Here is a 16,927-nt window from a genome sequence, read left to right on the forward strand (position 1 = left end):
TCAACACTGGAACTTTTGATGCTCTCATCCCTTCTGGAACAATCGATGACAAAGAGAGCTTTGTCCGTAAAGACGGTGGAAGTGAGAAGAGGATTATGTTGATTGGTTATTTTGTAGCTGAGACCAAATTGTGAGTAGTTGAAATAAGCTTGCGAAAAATTCCCCTTTGCAAAATTCAAATGCATTGTTTCCTTGGGGTAATTCTCACCGTTAAGAGTGAGCGTTATATTGGTAATATTCAAATGATTGAATATTGTTGGATCATTGTTGACTTTAGTGTAGTCACGATTTTTTTGGAAACATACAATTACATAGCGAGGGCTTTCGAGGAACGAAGAAGTCTTGACGGCCCATATTTCATTTTTTGCACCTTGTGTGAGAACTGGCAGCATATGAAGTTCCCATTTTCTGAACGGTATGAGAATAGGAGTGTCTGCTTGGATAGCTTTCAAAAGTTGCAATTTAATTTGATCATGCGGAAAGAGTCGTTTAACTTTCAGTTCGATATTTTCAATTTCCAATTTAACTTCCGTTTTCGGTGTTAGTGCAGCAGGAGTCTCTTCTATTTTGAAACAGTTGCTATCATCTCCAGCTCGTACTAATCGAATGGTATGTTTACCGTAGGAAACACATTGATAATCGTTGAAGATATTCAAAAAATGCTTGATGGGTATGAGCATGTTGAATGTTAGATGAGTTGTGTTGATGACGCCTGTATTGTTGGGAAAAGTCCAACCGGAGGTGGCCAAGTGTTTGATATCTTCGTCGGTGTAGATGAGAAAGCCTCTAACAGTACTAACAATTCCAAGTTCACGAACTGCTTCCAATTCCTTACCACTCTGCTCATAACTAGCAGATTGAAACATGAAAGCACCAGCATTGTTTACGAATGACACCTTACCGTCCCCTTTAGTCTTCTCAACTTTTCCACTAATGAACAGCAGACTATCGTACAAAGCATCGTAGGCATCAGATTGATTGATGTTGATTTCAATAACATCGTTGTTGCGAAAAGATTTGACATATGGATAGTAGGTCCGCCATTCTATCTTTTGTATGGACTCATCGATTTGCGGTTTTCGGAAAATGTTGAACACTTGATTGGACAACATGATAACCAAGAGATTCCAGAAACAATTTATTTTCCGTTGTCAATAGTTGTCGACTAGTGAAGGTCTTGGTGAAGACTGACTTGGGGTATGGAGGTGTATTATTTTTATAGATAGTCAGCACCATACTTCCGCTTCAATTCCAAACGAATTATTATTTCTTCGTTTCGGAAATCAATGAGCCTAGAATGTTCGTCGAGCACTCGCAGCGTGATATTGTTTATTTCGTCTCTATGTGCAATAGGTAGGTAAATGGGGTGATTAGGTATTTCGTCAATTGCATACCCCGGATCAACACCAACAGCAAATTCGTATATCGTATGAGTCGGTGTGTCGTTGTAGAAGGCTCCAAACGTAATGTTGCTATCTATGTGTATGGTGCGTACTTTAATGATATCCACAGGTAGATCGGATTCGTGATGTACGTTTGGTTTGAGAACAGTAGATGAAAACCCCAGTATGTGAGCCAAGCTATTTGCAGGTCGGAAATCAATCGAGTGCTTCAGACAGAATATTTCACTTTTCAGCGTATTATTATTCGGTTTCAGATAGAAAAAATCCTCAGGGTTTTCCTTGAACGATTTAGGCGTGATGTATTTGTTTATTAATTCTTCAATGTCACCAATTTCGTAAGATCCAACAGGTATATCGATGCTTTTCTGTTTAGTTTTGTCAGTGTTTTCATAGTAGTAGAATTTCGTACCTTCTTCAATGTTGGGTATACTGTTGTACGAATGGAAACTGAGCAAAGCCAAAGTATATTCAGAATCAGAATCTAATCGAATGGGTGGATTGAAATCGATGGAGAGCGTCGAAGAACGACTCGTTAGCGTTAATATCATAGACATGACTGATATAATGTCAGTATGACATCTCCTTAAATAATGATTGAAACAACAACAACAACATTTTGCATAAAAATCATTTATTTCTACAATAATAACATTCTATTTGCGAACTCACAGGATACATTGCTTTTTGTAGCGATGACGCAGCTGATGTAGGTGGTGGTACCTCATGTCGGTAATGGATGAAACATGGTAAACGAATCTGCAAAGCGAATCGATGTTGGTAGTCCTTTGGTAATCTATGCCAAACATCCAATAATTCCCAAGGTTTAGCATTCTCAATCAAATAGTCGATCGATAAAGTTTTCAATTCAGCATCGGTTAAATCTCGCAAAGATTTATCTCCAACCATTTTTGCAGACATTATGGAGCAGAAACTGTAGGCACAGATGTCCGTAATTACTCTGGTCAAAATTTTGATACTGATCATTGTTATATGTAATCGTTATACCCCCTCCAAAATATCTGACCAATTCCATTGGAGGTTTGAGATTAACGAAACTATCAAAATATTGTACAGCATTGCCGTTTTTAATGTAAGCTACCCAATGAGTGCCTTTATTCAATCTTGAATCCAAGTTCAATACAGCACATTCTCGCAGTCGAGGACCACGAGTTGGCAACGTGTCGCGCATAAAGACTCCACGAAAATGTGGAATTCTCATTTGACGGGCACATTTTTGAATTTCCGAATCATATAATGCTCTATGGGGTAGCTTCAGTAGGAGTTTTTTTTGCTTTTTCAAGTAAAGACCTCGCCCTTTGCGTTGCTGTTGTTTCTTTAGGAACAGACCAAATCCTCGAGGTGTTTTGCGTAGGTACAAACCGGAACCTAAATGTTCCATAGCTTTATTGCGACGTTGATCTTCTTCAAGTTTCTTTTTGGCATTTTTAGCATCTATTACGGTTTTTGCGATAGCGCCTGCTCCACCTGCCAACGAACCCAAAGCTGAAAGGGCAGCGAATATAGGGATGAGGGGAAGGATTCCTCCAGATTTTGCTTCGAATGGTATTATCCTAGGTATCCGTATGTTCTTACGTCCTCCAGCTTGACTCAATGCCATTTTAGCAGCTCGCAAAGCCGAAGCACTAGATTTCTTAATATTGGTAGGATGTGGCTTCCAATTTTTAGTAATTTTTTGAAGCACATTACGTCGAAAGGACAACCCCATGCCGAGCTTACGTTTCGCTTTCATTGTTGTAGTTACGAGCCAAGCTGCAGCTTTTTCACCAAATCTAGCGTCTTTCGATTTAACGCGTTCCCAAGCTCTATTTTCCAACACTTGATCTGCTTTATGACGGTCTTCTAATGAGTCGCTTTGGGAGTACGCGATATCGTGATCTTTACAATATTCGTCCAAAGGATTTACACCGGTGTCACCGCGTTCCAATCTCTTTTTCAATTTGGTGCCTGGTCCGCAAAACTGATAACCAGGTAGATGTAATTCGAACGGGAGCTTATTGATAATCGAATTAACGACACCTGCACCGGAGTAAGTCAACATTGAGAATGATTGGGTGATGACTGTGATGTTTTTATTTATAACCGTAGCGCACTCATTATCCAGCATCACATCATGAAAGTCGTTCAACAAGACAAGACATTACCTATTGAAAATTTAGACTTTTTGAATGAAGCCAACAATAGTAGTGTAGTTGGGAAGCATGGTATATTATTACCCAATTCGTTTCGTGCAATAATTTGTGGGCCGAGTGGTTGTGGAAAGACAAACGCTATCTTAACATTGCTATTCCACCCGAATGGCGCCAAATTTGAAAATATCTACGTATATTCAAAATCATTGTATCAACCTAAATATCAAGTGGTTCAAGAAATTTTCAGTAAAGTCAAGGGGTTGAGATATTATCCGTTCAGGGAAAATGAGGATATCATAAGCCCTCAGGAAGCCAAATCAAATTCCATATTCATTTTCGATGATGTCGCATGTGATGGCCAACAGAAAATTCGCGAATATTATTCTGTATGTAGGCATAAGAACATTGACGCCGCCTATCTTTGTCAGACATATTCAAAAATCCCCAAACAATTGATACGAGACAATTGCAATATGATTGTACTTTTCAAACAGGATGAAATGAATTTGAAACATGTATTCGATGAACACGTCTCTCCCGACATGTCTTTCGATGAATTCAAGAGAATGTTTGCCGAATGTTGGCAACATCGATATGGAACCGTTGTAATAATGAAAGATTTCGATAAGAATGGTGGACGTTATCGTCAAGGATTCGACAAATATATAAGTATACACAGTGCGTGATGTAGTATCATTCACCATCATGAAACCGTTGAGCAAAGAAGTTGATGTTATTCGAAAGAATAAGATCAACGAAATTGCACGCATCATTCGAAAAAAATATTTGGCTCTGAAATTGGGCAAATCCGAAGAAGATGAGTCATTGCAAAGATTTTTCAAACCTCTGTCTATTCCATTGAGGAAAATAGCTAATAAAACAGCAACACAGTCAGCTAGTACCCCATTGAAAACTGAAGCAAAAACCGAAGTCAAACAAGAGACAGTGGATGAGCCTGAAACGACTCCATTCCAATCCCTCGTACATGTTGCAGGTACAGATGAGGATGACGATGATGATGAAAACGTCTTTAGTGGGTATGCAGAAGACGAACAAGAAGACAACGTTGCGTCAGGCATAAATGAACAAGTTTTAGAAGAATATATCGATCAATATCCGATAATGTCTCAACCATACATTAAAAAACATTGGGGAAATGACAAGGAAATCGACAAAGTATACGGTCCCATATATGATGGGGTATCTTCAAAATGGTTCCTAGGCCAAAAGGAAATCGATTTTGACAAGCGTAGTGGATACATAAAATTGGCTGCTCATCACTGGAAAGGAACACCCGGTATATATGAACTGTTATTTCTCGACATGCCTGAAAATTATAACACTGAGGATTTGAATGTATACAGAAAGATTTTGAATTTATCGAGCGCTCACAAGAATTCGGCTGGGCATCTAAAAGGCACACAGAGATACAAGTACACCAACATAATCAAACCGTTGTTTCCTACAGCAGGAAATCGTCGTAAAACTGGTACTGAGTTTTTTCAACCTGAAACACTTCTTACTACTACTACTGCGATGACATCATGTCTACCCAAAACGTTACCTCTTGCAATGACATTCAATACGGAACCCATTGAATACATTTATTGGGACGATCCCAACGAGCTATGCGAACGTCTCAAATTATTGCTAGCCTCTCGAGATGCAGGAAATACTTCACACAACAATGAAATCATTGCCATTTTGAATGAACTCAGAGAGGCAAAAATAATTCTATAAGATACACTACGTTCCCCAATACATTATCATTTTCAAAATGGTTATCGATAAGTTTGGACGTAGCGACAGCAACAGAAAGCGAAAATTGCCAACGCCCTCTGGAGGATGTTTGTTGCATTATACCTCAGATGGTAATATTCATTGTGGTGATGTGAAATTGTGTCATGTGAAGAGCCCCACCACTGATTACGATGTTGCTAATAAAAAGTATGTGGATGGAACCGAAAATGAACTTGCTTCATTTATGTATCAACTAGCTAAGAAACACGAAAAACAAATGATCCAAGTAAATGAAAAACTAACCAAATTTCAAGGTGACATCTCCAAACAAATTACCGAAATAAATTCTACTATCAAGGAAATCAAAAAGATACAAAATAAAGTTCAAGCAAAACCATAATAAAAGAGCGGGGTTCACACATCTTCACCATCAGTCGTCATGACTTCCAAAGACAAGATTCAACTTGTCAACGAACTACATAAACCAATTAGAAAAAATTATCCTCGACGCCGTACAGTTATCAAAGGAATAGATGACTTATGGCAGATGGACTTGGCTGAGATGAGATCGTTCGCTCACCAAAATCGAAATTTCAAACTGATTCTAGTCGTCATAGATTGTTTTTCGAAATTTGTGTGGACTCGACCACTGAAATCAAAAACGGGAGAGGAAATTACGAAAACGTTTGCAGATATCTTGACACATACGAAACGTTGTCCAAAAAATTTACAAACCGATCAAGGTGAAGAATTTTACAACAATAAGTTTCAAACTTTGATGAAAAAACATGGAATAAATCACTACAATACGTACAGTATCACGAAGGCTTCTATGGCTGAACGTATCATTAGAACGTTAAAAGAAAGACTTTTCAAATATTTCAGTTTGAATGGCACCTACAAATGGTTGAATGTCTTGCCTGAAATCACAAAATCCTACAATGATACGCGACACTCGAAGACGGGCATACAACCTTCGAAAATTACCAAAACTAACGAAAAACAAATTCTCAAATCAACATACACCCATGTGAAAATAGCTGGACCGAGAAAATTCAAAGTCGGTGATGTTGTACGAATCAGTAAGGCGAAACACGTTTTTGAAAAAGGCTATACGCCCAATTGGACTACGGAATTATTCAAAATTATCAAAGTCAATATTACCAACCCCGCCACCTTCATGCTAGAAGATATGCAGGGTGCACCTATTAGGGGTGCTTTTTATGGAGAAAAATTACAAAAAACTGCAAATCCTGATATATATCTCGTTGAAAAAGTCTTGAGGAAGAAAGATAAAAAAATGTACGTAAAATGGCTGGGTTTGGATAACAAACACAACAGTTGGATCGAAAATGTCGATTTTGTATAGAATCTTATGGAAAACAAGCACACTGACAATGTATTGGGAGGGCCTTTTGTGAAGAAATATTTGTGTGTTTAACAAACGCACAATATCTGAAACGGACCACGTGATCTGAAGCTATAAGAGCGCATGCAAACACAGATGGACATTCAGTTTGAAAATGTCTCTCGATAGTGGTTACGGTAGTGAAGTTGAAGTAATGTTCGACAGTGATGGTGAAGATTATAATGGAACTCTAAGTGCAATAGACAGAGCGTTGGAGCAATACGAAATGGCTGCTCGAAACGAACATCAATTGCTGTTGATGGCATTTCCCATGTCATCTTATGAAATTCGATGTGGCCTAAGTCCATGCAGAGACTTCAGCCCATGCATAATTTTGAAGCAGCAGTTCTCCATTCGTTCCATCAATTTAACAAGTTATGAATGGGCGACCCTCATTGACATCCTGCAACAAATAAAGGAAAATTTCTTTGAATCACAAATCGATGGATATGTAGACGAATATGATCCAATTACAACACGTTGCGGGGATTACATTTACGTCACACAGTACATCGAAAGTAATACCAAACAAGTTTCCATTTCCAAGGACACCACGAACATGGAGCTGTTTCAACGAGATGTAAACGATATCCTGAATACTCACCTTGGTGTGCTCTCTGACCGTATCGCCATGCTGGATGCTTTGAACTTTTGTGATTATTATCGAGGTGTTTTCAATATAATAAAATCATGGTTACGTGAGAATAAAACTAATTTAACTTTGGAAGATATCATAGAAGGTTTTTGTCAAGCCTCAGCTCTAGATAGTCTGTATGCTAATGCTTTACGTGAATATTTATTTTATTATAAACAAAAAATAGTGTATGATTTATGTAATAAATGAGAAAACGTTGTAACATTTGTTTCATTTAATGTATAAGGTGAAAACAACAGCTTTAAAAAGTTATTTAATGGAATAAAACACCAAAATTTCAATATATATTTTATTCAAATTTTATCAACGTGTGTGTACAATAATAAATAAGTATACAAAATTTCAATATATTTCATTAAAATTATATCAACGTGTACATGTACAATAATGAATAATATACAAAAACTGAAATACTCAAACATATTTCTGTTTGCAGTCAATTGAAAAGTTGTTGAAAATTCTCAGAGTAACTCACACCTATCAGTCATATTCAAACAAGGACAAAATTCATCAATGAATCACATCAATAGAAATAAAATCCAAATGATAACCTCATTTCAAGCTATAGTGCCCCCAAGGTGAAGTGTCGGATGATTTGGGGATTAATTTTCGTTTATCGTCGTGTGGACTCAAGCCTATTTTCACCTGCTTGATACTGAAAACTTTGTGAGCATATGATCGAATAGTGAACTGCTCACATATTTTTTCTTTAAAATTTCTGAGACAATCGATATAATCTTTGAAATCAATTTTATTTTTGACTACATTATATTAAATTCCCTTTGATTTTTTGATAACTTTTCCACCCTGCACTTTGTAGGTGTACATTTTGGAACGTAACCCCGCAAAGTGCGTGATGATTTTATCATTTGCTTCATCTTTCATTAACCCAGGAATTTTTTTATTCACAAGTGGAATTTGAAACTTATTATCGGGCGAATAATCGGAAGTATCAAATTTTGATAGGTAATTTTTGATGAGTTCTGAATAGACATCTTCACACGTTATTTCGTAGATGAAGCTATCTGTATCTGTATAAGTTAACTTGCAATTTTCTATACCTAGAGTGGGCACCATGAAATCGTAATGGAAATCAAACATGCATGTTTTTGAAATATCTAAAATTGCCATTCCGATGTACAGAGGTTTATTGAAAACAAGTTCAGTCTTTTTCAATTCAATAGCCACCAAGTCTGTATCGAAAACGGTTCGACTCTGAAATCGAGGGCTCGCAATTAAATTTTTGGCGCCATAACGACCGTTCCAGGAATTCACGAATTTCAAAAATATTTTCCAAAATTGAACGATTATGAGGCTCCACCCATTAATGACGATGGCGAGACTGAAATTAAATTCCATTATTGTTGGATCAAAGACATGTCTGGACTATTAAGTAACCAATTGAACAAAAAGAAAGACAAAAAATTCATTTGTGATAGATGCCTAAATTATTTTTCAAGTCAGCAAAAATTAAATGATCATACTGTTTTGTGCGAAAAAGTGAATGATTGTAAAATTTCCTTTCCTACATACGATTATGTGGAATTTTGAAATTATGTTTATAAACAAAATAGTATGATCATTTAATTTTTGCTGACTTGAAAAATAATTTAGGCATCTATCACAAAAGAATTTTTTGTCTTTCTTTTTGTTCAATTGGTTACTTAATAATCGAGACATGTCTTTGATCCAACAATAATGGAATGTAATTTCAGTCTCGTCACCGTCATTAATGGGTGACGTTCAATTTTGGAAAATATTTGTCTTGAATTAATAACAAATTAACATGTCTGTCTCGTTTTGTTGTCGTGAGTCTGGCAGGTACTACTACAAAAAATGATTTTTCCTTTGCTTGATTCAATTCCAAAGTGTAAACATTAACAGAAATATTATTAAGTTTTTCAAATTTGGAGATTTAATGTAAATCCATTGGAGTATTTAGCCCTGTAGTATTCAGAACTGTAGAATAGTGTGGATATTTTGACACTCTATTAGAATTTTTTGCTACAGGATACAAGGCGCTAATAATACTCCAGAAGAAGCACATTTCGTCATTGTTTTGTACATTAATGCATGCCTTCTTCCTTGCGATTTCTTGTGGCAATGGAATGAAAGAAGAACCGTTACCAATCACATATTTATTAATTGCTACTTCCAACAAAAGAATTTTACTCAAAGCCCACCCCGACAATTGTTCTTCAAATTCGCCTAATTTATTCAATATAACATCCACAGCGTTTTCATTGTACCAAGCAGCCTTTTTATCTAACCTCACCGCCTTATGATACCCTCAACAAAAAATAGAAAACGTATGTAAAACGGTCGAAAGCGCACGAAAAACGATCGAAACCGCACGAAAAACGACCGTAAACGCACGTAAAACGGTCGAAAACGATCGGAAGCGCACGAAAAACGACCGTAAACGCACGTAAAACGGTCGAAAACGATCGGAAGCGCACGAAAAACGACCGTAAACGCACGTAAAACGGTCGAAAACGCACGAAAAACGATCGTAAACGCACGAAAAACGATCGAAAACGCACGGAAAACATCGTATGTTGAAATGTCATTGTCGAATACTTCGCTCTCCCATTGCCCTCACGTTGAGTCCACAACGCTTAACCTCTCGACACTTTTGAATCTCCTCTTTCTCCTGATGATGCTAACTTGGTTAACAAAGATACGAGACGTAGTGCCCTTTTGGCATGTTGGAATGCTGGACTTCTGTTGAACCGACATGTTTTTTCTTAAGTGGTATATTTTGACGCACCCTGTACACTTCGACGTCATGTTTGTTTTCAATGATGTATTTTGAGACACCCCGTATACAATGACGGATCGCAGGTTGTCATATTTTTTCTTAAATCTGATTCATTATTATAAAATATATCACTTTCGCGCTTCCTGCCATGCTGGCATATATTGACATTTGACAGATGCAGTCTTATGAGTCTAGTGTTTACAGTGTCCTTCTTCAACCAATAGATAGTTCAGCTAGTGACTCATAGATGACTCTGTGTGTTCTATAACTTTGGTGTTTCCATATACTTTTGTATCGATGAATCGAGCGCCTATTTTTGTGCGGTTACTGATAACAGGACATGAAACAATTCTGTACGATAAATTATTCAAATGAATCTCTCAATATACGCAAAGCCACGTAAATTTGTGCATCGATTACGTCACACGCGCCTCTCGCTCTTACACACACACACACACACATGCACCTCTTTACATGAAATATTAATTATTTCCCAAATCTAAGTATATTTTCCTATCTTCAATATGATAATGACAATTACATACTATGGAAATCAAAAATAAAAATGCTGTCAAGTATAATGAATGAGTCAATTTCGGTCCCGACAAAACTAACGCTGTAAATACCCAACATTCGCAGTTAACTTCAATATCTTACGAAGGTGTAGAGGCTAAGGACAATGTCTACGGCGCGGACGACCCAGGTTCGAATCTCATAACTATAAACTTTTTTTAATTAAAATCACGTGACTGAAGGGGGCCGAGGGAGCTGATAGGTTAGGTGGAGTACCAAGGGGGCCGATAGGTTAGGTGAAGTACCAAGGGGGCCGAGGGGCGGAGTTCTACGCTTAAATCGCTACTATACTCGTTTCATCCTGCGTCGATGACGTCACACGTTTCCCCCTCACAGACACCGTCCTGCACCCTCATTGACATTTGACAGTTGCACAGACACCGATCCGTATTGACAGACATCATAAAACCGGCAACTGCGCATACTGCGTCGCATGACAACACCCATATGTCTAGTGTTTACAGTGTCCTTCTTCAACCAATAGGTAGTACAGCTAGTGACTCATAGGTGGCGCCAGTGTGGTGTACTCGCGACGATGCATCTGGGTCACGTGACAATTTGGAGCGCTCTGATTGGTGTCGCGTGACCTTGAAAGGAACCAAAAACGCCAGAATGGACCTTAGCCATTTTCCATGTTAATCTCCATAAGGAATGAGCCAGAACCGGCCTAGTACCTTTACTAGAATTACATGATGAGATCTAAGTAAAATGAACAAGCTAATTACAAAAAGGTGGGCATATCTAAAGAAAGGAAGAAGGAACTTATGTAAAAATATAGACTATCAAAAAATTGCACGACTTTGAATCCTCCTGAAATAAATGAGCTGATTGAACACTGTTTTTCGGATAGTTCATTGAAAGAGGATGTCTTCATGACATCTCCACAACAACAACTAGGCCAAGGTCTCACTGCATTGGGCGCTGAAATGGGTAAAGTGTAATTGGTTTGTGACAACCCGGAACAAATGTCAAATTAATTGGAAATGTGCATAATGCACTGTCCATCCATAGAAAGTTCAAAATCGATACGTACTTGAACAGCTAATGCAAAAATAGATAGTTAACTTTTCGGAACTAATTTTAGTGACTCTGTAAAAACAACAGAAGCCATCCAAAATCTGCTCAGGCGTTGAGAAACAGACGCTGAACACCCTACACGATAACGCTGCTAAACTACCAGCGATCCCAATTTAAAAAAACAAATGGAGTCGAAAGAAGTAGGGCAGGAGAGAAAAAAATACGACGCTAACAGAAAACACTGTTTTTATGAGTTAGATTCGAGGGATAAAGTTATCCTTTTAAGTCTCGGCATCACCAAATAGTTTGGAAAAAAATTACACATGAATTACCGAAATTGGGCAATTCCATAGATCTATAAAAACCTGTAAAAAATTTGGGCCATTTTCGAATGTATACCGGACAAAAATCACTTCCTATTTTTTGCAAGGAAACCAAATGTGAATCATCGTTTTATTCTAATTCAAACACCTCAACAGGTTCATAGATGCTCCACATTTTAAATCAGAGGATTCCCGGACAGTGGGAAAATTACTAACAAAAAATTGTTTTACTTGTAGTATTGATCCCAACCTACTGATTCACGAAAATTCTAGAAAATATTTGAGGTTGGAATATAATAATATTAGCGAACCCTCCCGGCTGCGCATGGGTGTAATGCTGATACTAAATCTAATATATAAAAATGGATGTTTGTTGGTTGGTTGGTAAGTGATAAACTTCTACATCGCTCAACCGATAGTGATGAAACTTGACAAGTAATTTCTCATAGAGAAGGTTTTTAGGCTATCAAATTTTCTGTAACTCACCACTAGATGGCGCTGTAGAACAATTTTTTTGAAAGCACTGTTCTATAACGCTGCGCACGCCTAAGTTCGTTGATTCTGATTCTGTCAAAACATTGGAACAGCAGCGGTACAGTAACATAGTACTAATTAGTAGTACAACTACCAAATTCTACACGGGCGAAGCCGCGGGCAACAACTAGTATACATATAAACGCATGCGATCGCTGCTAATCATAAAGTGCTATAGGGTGAAGCGCTGCCTTCGACTTGCTATGTATAGGCACGCGCCGATGGCCCCCCGGCTGGTACCGCCGCAACTGCTTCGTCTCTGCATTTTAAATCTGTAATATATTCGAAAATATGAATTTAAATTAGGTGCTGTAAAGGGCCATATTGATATATATTAAATGCACAATGTATAAAAGGTACTTGAGATACACCTTTGGTGTAGTAATGAATATTACTTGGGGTTTTCCCAACACCAAATCGTTATTTAAACACCTCGACACGTGTTTAGATCACCAAGTGATCATCTTCAAGAGGGCGATTTAATCTTCCTCTTGAAAATTTAATCTTCCTCTTGACGATGATCACTTGGTGATCGAAACACGTGTCGATATGTTAAAATAACGATTTGGTGTTGGGAAAAAAATTCCAGTGATATGTATTTGAAGTATTTAATTGGATAAGGATTAAGGATTGGATAAGGATTAGTATTTTAATTGCATGTGGTAGCGCGATAGTCACTGCTACCAGATCAGAAAAAGGTTCGAATCCATTCTGATCACACGGATTCAAAATTAGTGGTTAGCTTTATCGACAGGGGTAATTTTTTAAGTCTTCTACCTTCGCAGAGCAATCGGCTTGGTTATATCACCAATTAAGCCCTTTTAGAGGATGGATTCGGCCACGTCTTAAATACATGGTTTTTTAAGGGTTGAAGGGAATGAAATGATATCAGTAATAGAGATTCCACAAACCAACTTTTTTGATAAAGTAGGCGGAATAGTTAGAACGATTGATAACAATAAAAATAGCAAAAAATAATGACTCCAATAAGTCCAAACCTAAACAGAGCAATATCGATACCCTTTCCTTATATCTGATTCATTAAATACTATTATAACCGTGGGCAATTTGCAGGAAAAATAATCAAATATAACCATGTGAAATTTCATTTGGGAAAACAAATTTTAAAAAATGACAGGATTATTCCTCTAAAAATCTAATTATCATCACTAATAACAAAAGTATGCTTTGCTTGAATTCTAATAGATTTGATATAAAATAAAATGAAATACAACTATAAAAAAAAGAAGAATTATTAAGAGGCCCACCTAATCGTTCCTACCTGCAAAAGACGCTATAACCTAGTAATGAAAAAGGGAACCCGATTCGTAGCTATATGATGTTTGCAACGATAACTTAGGTGCCAACTAGAATATATAGAAAACATACATATGCATATAAAATATATATAGTATATATGAATTTTATAGAAACTTTCACCAAAAAGCTGGAAGCTGGAAGCTCTCAACTAGCCCAAAAACAACAAAAGCCACTTTTACCAAAACTGTCCCAAACTGTTGTCTTGATACTAGAAACCCGAAATGTTTCCTCAAATCAACTAAACCGCCTCTAAGTACCAATACCGAAGTCACTTCGCGAAAAAGTGACTTGGAATACCTCGTATTCCAATCCACTCAAGAATTTTCCCAGGACTTTGTAGGAAGTCCCACCGACCTACTACTGAGTTCGTATGCGACTCCTTTTTCACCTTAAAACAACTAGCCGAATAGACCGCGGATAATTTTCAATACCAAGATCACTTCGCGAAACAGTGACTTGAAATACCTCGTATTTCAATCCACTCAAGAACCTCCCCAGGACTTTGAAAGGTGTCCAACCGACCCACTCAGGAGTTCGCATACGAGTAGCTGAAAAATTTTCAAAACTTCTTATATTAGCCGCAATTTCATTAAAACATCGAAGTAGTTATTTTTAACGATTTTTTCTTTCAAGATCTAAGCGGTCAGACAGCGGAAAGCGACTTTATTTTATACTATGGAGTGAAGTTGCTTAATTTCTCATCATTTGGCCTGAATGTGGGGCCATTTGTATTATAAAAATTGATCATACCTGTTGTGAGGTCAAAATGAATGTAGGAAAGACACATTGTGGCAAGTTTATTAGAGAATTTGATTCCAACTCATTGAAGTTTTTGGGTTTTTTATATAATTCAAAAAATGACAGTTACGTTGATGAAAGAAAAATCTCTAGCATTGTCCGAGCCTGTCTTGCTGTACGATATGCAGATATGGCATGTCATACCATCAGAAAGAAAGAAATATTAACAGGTAAAAAATAATGAAGGAAACTATAATAACATAATAATGAACATTTCAGACGATATCAAATCTGAATTGTTGAGGCGGAAAACTCATATATTATTTAACTGAATACATTAAACCCAGAACCTTCGCAGTTGAGATTTATTCAGATGCTTCAACAACAGGTTGGGAAGCCTAATGTGAAGGTAAACAAATTTCATGGTTTCTGGTATGAACAAGATAGTAATAGACAAATTAACTATTTAAAAATGAAAGCTGCTCTATACGGTTTACAGTCGTATGTTAAAAACCGAACCGATATTCGAATCATTTTGAGAATCGAAAACGTCACAGAAATATCTTGTGTAAAATTTGCACTATTATTAAATTGCACGACGTTTATGTATTTGCTGTGGAACCAGGAAAATACATATCGGTGTTCACATTGTATATAATATAACATAAATAAAAAAAATAATCGGGCAGAGAGTCATCAAAAAATATTTTAGAAAACCGAATATTGATTTATTCACTACAAAATTGAAACAGAAATGTGAAAGATACATATCGTGGTTTCCAGATCTGGGTTCAGTTGCTATCGGTGCATGGAATGGAAACATCAGATTTTTATATTTTTCCACCCTTTTTTGTCATCACAAACATATTGTAGAAAAACGGGCTATAGAGGTAGTCCCCCTTTTGTTTTCACAGCCTTGGAACCCATTGTACATCAATGTGTTGATTGAACCTAATGATTAACCATTGCTACCTCCTGTCAGAGAGAAACATCCGCTTCACAAAGACATTTTCCTAACGGTCGATTCCTCAAGGAACTCTCAAACAGTACACTGATGTTTGTTTCAAGAGATATTGTTAATTTTGTGAAAGGAGACATGTTGAACATTTTATATTCGTTGGAGTAGTGAATTATGATAGATCAGCCATAAATCTGATATTTTCACCTGAAAGTGAAGACGAAAGTATAATTAAGAGGTTTTCGAAAGATCCCTACAATATTTGGTCTCTTCAGCGTAAATTTTCGATAACCTGGAACCCTGAACCGACTTTTAAATACTTGTCACGCTTATACCTTCTGGAGAGTAACTGGCAATGATTACTGCTGGTTACTGCTCACAGAGTTCAAACGTTATCTAAACTCACTTTATCAAATAAGACTATTAGTCTGAATAAAATAGAATTTAAGGTATCTGAACGTTTATAAACATCTGGACTGACAAGGCCACAGCCACAATCGATATTTCCGTATTTTAGGAAAACACCAGAATTGTGTGTGGTCTTCTCGATAAATCATTATATTGAAGAAATTTGGCCTTATCGTACAGAAGATACACTCCATTCCGTCAGTTCTCAAACAATCAGTAGTTGGATTGTTCAAGTTTTACAGCTTAGTGGAATAAATACTGATATTTTCTCCGGTCACAGTGTCCGGCATGCCGGACGTCAGCTTCAAAGTATTATATTTTTGTTTCTGGTGAATGAAAATGTTGCAAAATCGTTGTACTTCAAACATCTACAAGGATCAATCGACTTACCTGAAGAAAAATTATTCCAAATTTTCGGAGCTTGTCTTCCGAAAATAATCACAACCAATTTCACCCTTACCTATACAGGTTCCCAGCAGATTAACAATATTGTAGTAAAAGCTAAAGAAAAAAATTTTTAAATTAACCAGAGAGTATTGGTCATGCGATAAAAGGGACTTAATCAGGAGTTTTTATATGTTTCGCATGATAATTATGTACTGAGAGAGGAGCAAAAATGCCTAACTAAATTGTAATTAGTTTCGAAAAACAAGCTAGGAAAATTTGGATTAATGTTGTACAGGTAAGTCAATTAATTCTTCAATTATAGATGTAAATGCATGCCACCTGCTCATCAATTAATCAGTAAACACGTAGTCATCGCTCACATAATATATTCGAGCACGGTAGTATCTCGAGTTTCGGGTTAAAAATATTTCGGTGAATGACGTAGTACCTTAATGATTTACCTTTAGTATAAAATAGAGAAAATAATTTATTTATTCTCTATATCCTACATCAACTATGAATTTCCACAAAATAAACAGGTCATCAATCAAA

The sequence above is a fragment of the Leptinotarsa decemlineata genome, unplaced genomic scaffold (genome assembly GCF_025532065.1).
Source record: "Leptinotarsa decemlineata unplaced genomic scaffold, Ldec_3_MD MMD2_tig00002159_RagTag_RagTag, whole genome shotgun sequence".
NCBI classification, from domain to species: domain Eukaryota; kingdom Metazoa; phylum Arthropoda; class Insecta; order Coleoptera; family Chrysomelidae; genus Leptinotarsa; species Leptinotarsa decemlineata.